Source organism: Oryzias melastigma, linkage group LG19, assembly GCF_002922805.2.
Source record: "Oryzias melastigma strain HK-1 linkage group LG19, ASM292280v2, whole genome shotgun sequence".
Classification (NCBI taxonomy): domain Eukaryota; kingdom Metazoa; phylum Chordata; class Actinopteri; order Beloniformes; family Adrianichthyidae; genus Oryzias; species Oryzias melastigma.
Window position 1 is genome coordinate 10,307,694 of NC_050530.1, and position 6,263 is coordinate 10,313,956.

The window sequence follows — 6,263 nt, forward strand, 5'->3', positions numbered from 1 at the left end:
ATTGCTTTTTCAGGCTCTCATTTAGCTTTTTCAAGTCCATCACTTCCTGATGGCAAAAATCAAGTGACTTCTTCAAGCTGTCAATTTGGACAGTGTTGTAATGCACAGCTTTATCGGTTTTGTCTGCTCTTCCATTAATTTTTTTAGTCACTGCTGCGATAATGGTGGATTGCAGCTCAGACAAAGTCGGCTCAATAGCAGTGGTTTTATCAGGATTCTGCTTTTCTTCTCCTCTCACCTTCTTGGGGGGCTGTTTCTCGGGTGTATTTGGCGTTGATGAGCATTCTTCATAATCTTTCATTTGACATGCATAGGAGTGAGTTTCTTGGATGTGTCGTTTCTCCTTAGAGGGATCCACTTCCATATTTTCCGATGAACCGCTGCGGTTAAGTGAGCTGCGGTTTTCTTTAGATTTTTTCATCCTAGTTATTTTATAACTCACGCACTAGTTTGAAGAATCTTCACGGGAAAACTTGTCCCAAACAAGATATTCTTTGTTTTAAGGCAAAGAGTCGGCGGAAAAAACGGTTTGTGCAGCAAATTCCAAGCTTTAAAAACTCACAGAAGTTTCATATGTGTGGTCGCGGTCGCCATCTTGGCCCCTCCCTTCACGCTTCATTTCGGGGGACTGTGGAAGTCAATGGGTGACGTCAGAGATGATTGTATAATTATATATTATGTCTGTGGCCTTAACTGATTGGAGACGTTCACCACCTGGATTAACTGCTCTGTATTTACTACTCTACTAGACCGCACCGGACCGCTCAATAGAAACGAGACTTAGCTTAGCTAGCTAGCGAGATTTCGTCACGTTTCCCAGCATGCACTGCGGCTCAAACTGTATCTTTTTAAAAGAAAAAAAACATTTAAAATCATTTTTGTTTTCACCCTATTTTATTTAAAACTAACGAACATATAGTGTGTAATTCAAATTTGCCAAAAAACACTGGAGTTAAAACCATTTGTCTGCACGTGTGGGTAACAAAGGGGTATAAATACCGATCAGCGACAATCGTCTGTTGGTTCAAACTTGGAAGTGTGCTGACGTGCTGGAAGGCACCTCGAGCTGCTCCTTGCACCCTGGGGGTTAACCCGGGGACCCGCCAGGGCGCTAGGAGCAGCTCGAGCGGGGGACCGGTGAAGGCGGGCGGTAGAAAGCGATTACCGTAAAATACAAGGGCACCCAACTACATGTCTCAGGCGCTACCAGTGAGTACTCAGCACAGTACAAGCTGGTAGCGAATACTGGACTGTAGAGCTTACTCAATGAGTACCCTGCCAGTTCCCCTCCCAGGTTTGAACCCGCCAGACGCTTGGCCAGCGTCTGGTGTATTTTTTTTTTAAAATAAATGTTACTATGTTAGTTATGACTGAATATTTCTAATGTTTTTCTTACTGATGAATTATACACGTAAGGGATAATACCCGACGAAGTGTGCGTTAATTTCTCATAATGGAGGGTTTTATCCCGCTTATACCATGGTCATTTACAAAATAAACAAACATTCGATCAATATTTAGTACTTTATTTTTGTTAATTCTTTGGTTTAGCTAATTTTTCACAAAAAAGCGGACTATTTGATCGTGATGCGGCTTGTTCTCACCGTTACATGGATCACCGCGGAGAGCCTGAAGCCTTTACAGACCTCAGCTGCAGCGGTAAAGTGTCGCTGTTTTGAAAAGAAAAACCGGACAAATTAGGATTTTTTTTCTTCTTTTTCTGAAGTTAAGCCTTTAGGGGGCAGCTACAACATAAACGGCACACAATCAGCTTCTGTCTCTGTGTTTCATTTCACGGCAGGTTCGCTCTTCTGAGCTGCTCTAAAAGCAGAAACTCCCTCTTGTGGTGAGACAGAAGACTACACCTTTCATGCCGAGTACTGTTTTATTAGTGGGAGAATAACTAATTTTATAAACAAATTATCGAAGTTAAGCCCAACATTATGGGGTGGAGGGTTGAAACTATGTCCTAGAAAAAAACAGTTTTTTTTATTATTATTATGGGTAAAAACTGCATGGCCATAATAAAAACACTTTGAAAAGAAAGAGACTTTGAGATGTTAACCTTAAACAAACAGGTTAAACGAGATTGTCAACCTTTAAGCATCTTCTGTCTTTATTTAACTGATGCTGAAGTACACAACATCTGTAAATCCAGAGGTTTGAAGAAACAAAGAAACGCTGACACACCCATAGTCTGCAGAGTCATGGAAATAGAGTCCTACAGAGATGAAGTAGGTCATAATCAGTGAATTGCTGACATGCAAACGCATCTTCCAATTGGAACTCACAGGGAACTGAGCGCTTTGAAAAAAGGCCTTGGCAAAGACAGATGAAAGACGAAGGAGCAACAACAAGAACAAAAATAGATTAATTTTGTGATTCCTGCTGCTTCTGCATGCCACACCGAGCTTGAAATACTTGGAGAGCATGAAAGGTGAATCAACGAGAAACTGTCACTTCCAGATTCATTTAAAGACTGAATCACTTTCTTCTGCTGCTGTCTCACAGACACCACACCAATCATCTTTCAGTCTTTTTGTCATCCATCTATTACTGTAGTATGTTCAAGTTTCTCCCAGGTCTTTGAACACATTTTTCCAAGTACTCACCTGTAAAGATTCATGATGTAAATAATCCACCGCGGTGCAGCTTTCCTGGAAAATTGAAGCTGTTAGCCGTTAGCATTGAGGAGTCGCAGACGGTAGAGCTGTGGGCGAACTAAAACACACCGAAGGAAAAGCGGGTGAACTCGGTCCCGCCCCTTTCCCCCATATTTGGAACGTCCGTGTGAGGCGGAGTTAACTCCAGCCAATATGGCTGCGGCCATGAGCTGAATATTCAGGCTTCATTTCAGGGACTGTGGAAGTCAATGGGTGACGTCAGAGATGATGCGTCTAATTACATATTAAGTCTATGGTCCCGATGCACTCACTGACTCTAAGAACTGTGATAATCAAAGACAGAAAATGGCTGTATTATCTGTACTATCATAGTCTGAAGTTGTCTCAGGACGGGTGTAAAAAGCAGTTTTATCCCGTACAAACCGCGCATCCAAAACTGTTGTAGCCCATATAAAGTGTAATTTTATTGTGTTAAATACAGGTGAAGAAAACGTCCTTATGCCTGGATAAAATGGCTAAAATAGTTGGTTTATATTCAATAAAACTCTACTTCATATTTTTTTTTTTTTGAAAGAGTTACATAATAATGGGGGTAAAATTTATTTTATGTAGTTTAATTTTTTAGCTTGGGGCCCAAGAGTGTTGGGGGTCCTAGGCAATCGCCTGCCTTTGCCTAATGATAAGTTCGCCCCTGCTGTCAACTTCTCTTATTGTTCACATTTTAGAAACAGGCTAGAAAGTGTCAGTGATGATGTTGCCACAGGTTTACGATTTCTTATTTAGCCAATCACTATTAAGAAATCGTACTCACAAATTTAGAAACCTCATATTTTTGATTTGATTAACAATAAACTTGGAAAGTAATCAACACTGGATATTTTTGACAGTTTATTTTGCCTTAAGTGTTGAGGCTTTTGAAAAGGATGCAGAAAAGGATTAATAATCTTAGATATGCATAAAAAACAACTACAGTTAAGATGTTTTATTGTAATTTGAAGGTAAATGTCTTCATTGGATTTAAGAAGTGAACAGACTACAGTTTAGAGGATTGTAAGTGACAGATTTACCAGCTTCAGCAGAGAGTAGGGGGCGTTCTAAGAGGAAGTTTCCTAAACATAGATATGGGGAAACAAGTTTACCATCAGATACAACTTTTCTCCAGATCTTGAGCGGATATGGTTCTCAGTGAGCGAGAGGAGAGGAAGCGGGGAGGGAAGGGCATGGCAGACGGAGGAGGGGACAGACTTGGAGGGACAGAAATGATGGACGGAGTGTCCGCAAGTGAGCCGTAACCGGCTTTTTGTATAGGTGTTCCACCAGCAGCCCCGTGGTAAAGCACGGGAGGGTCCATGGAGTCTGCGGTTATATCTGCAGACAGAAAATGGAAAAATTGTTACGAACTGGACCTAATGAGGTAATTGAAGCTTCAAATCTTTAATGTTTAGAAGCATGAAGTGGCACCTGGGTCGTCGGTGAGCTGGGTGTGCAGGTACTGGTGTTTGGTGTAGAACCTGTTGTAGATGCAGTACACTGCAATCATCAAAGTGAAGGTCCCGACGGATGCAGCGATGAACAAACCTATCTTCCCTTTTTCTTTGTCTCCATTGAAATCTGTGAAATTGGAGGAGAATCACAAGAGGAAAGACTTTCTAATTCAGGGGTGTCAAACTCAATCGCACAAGGAGCCAAAATCCAAAACACACCTTAGGTCGTGGGCTGAACAGGATAAACATTTATTGATCACTCTAAAACTACATTTTTTTAACTTTAAAAGCGTAACTTTTTACCATAATTATGAACTAGATATATAGCTTGTATGTGAATGCTGTAATCTGAATTTAGCCACTGAAGATGCTAGTGATCATAGCTTAGCTAAAGATGCTGAAATTGATAGCTGAAAATGCTAAAGCTGATAGCCAGCTAAAATATTAGCTAAATGAGAAATTGGCCTAAAAAAACAAAAAAAAAAAAAAAAAATTAGGTTAGCCATAACAGCTGCAATGTAACTAAAAAAGCTAGAATTCAAAATATCCTAAAAAACAGAAAAAAGCCTAAATTAGCCAAAGCAGCTAGCATGTAGCTGAAATATTAGCTAAACTCCAAACTAGCCTAAAAAATCTTAGTAAATGCCAAAATAGTCCAAAAAGCTAGCAGAATGACAATTTTTTAAAAAATTAAACTGTCACTTTTTAACATAATTATGAACTAGATATATAGCATTACCAACGATAATGCTAGTCTGAATGCTGTAAGCTGAATTTACTGAAGATGCTAGTGCTGATAGCAGAAGATGCTAAAATTGATAACTAAAAACGCTAAAGCTAATAGCCAGCTAAAATATGAGCTAAATGCCAAATTAGCCTAAGAAAAAAAAAACTTAGGTTAGCCATAACAGCAAGAATGTTGGTGAAAAAATAAATAGCCAAACTTCAAAATATCCTAAAAACAGAAAAAAGCCTAAATTAGCCAAAACAGCTAGCATATAGCTGAAATATTAGCCTAGCTCCAAAATAGCCTAAAAAATCTTAATAAGTGCCAAAATAATCCAAAAAGCTCACAGAATGACATTTTTTTAAAACTTTAAAACTGTAACTTTCTAACATAATTATGAGTAATAAAAAGACAGGAATATTATTCCAGAACTAATCAACTTAAACATTAAATGATTTCAGTATTTTGAACTGAATAAAAATATATTTTGTCAAAACTATACAAGTTAAAAATAATCACAAGATAACATTGTGCCATTAATAACAGTGTGGTCTAATTATATCCAGATTAAAAATAAATAAATAAATAAATAAATAGAAAACCCTCACATGTATGTTGAGCATTTAACTGAGCAGACTCCTCTTTCCAGAGAAGGTCCTGGATATGTGGCGGTGGAACAGGGGGCGGAGCCTGATGGGCGCCGGCGTCCTGCTCAGACTTCAGGGTACTCTGCGAGCTGCTGAGTGGAAAAATCAGCAACAAGCACAAAGCTGCCAGACCCGCCATGTCAGTCAGGAACTGAAACCACATGAATTTGTTTCCGTCAAAGTAAAACACAGAATGATGATTTTTGCTTCTATAGTTAAGCAGACTTAATCGAAGATCTTGATGAAGTCCATCTCAAACTAGTGACATAAGTAAGTTTAACTTACCTTAAATTTCTTAAAACAATCTAGAATCACACGACAAATAAATATTTAGTAGAGTTCCACAAAGCAGTGATGAGGATGAGCAGAGCTGGAGGTCAGAGTGAGGATGTGAGGCTGGTCCTGTCTTCTCGGCTGCTACGGCTTACTGAAGTGAGACTGCATCCAAGACAACTGAGCTCCCTAGACGTGCAATTACTTCCAAAGGGACCTTCACACAAGCACACACATGCAGACAATATGTCACAGGGGCGGCTGGTTGTCAAGTAAATACGACCTGATGAGGAATTCTCCTTCTGTGTAACAGATTCAGCTCTTAAATTGACTTATGAGCTTCTTCTTTTACTTCATACACTTTAAACATCAGTGATTTCAACTGAATAGATTTAAAAATAAAGTTTAATTTTACATTATTGCTATTTGACAAAACACCGGATTCTGTTTTTCTGTTAATTCTATTTTTATAAAAGCAGGATATTCAAATCTGTCTGGTCCTAAGTCA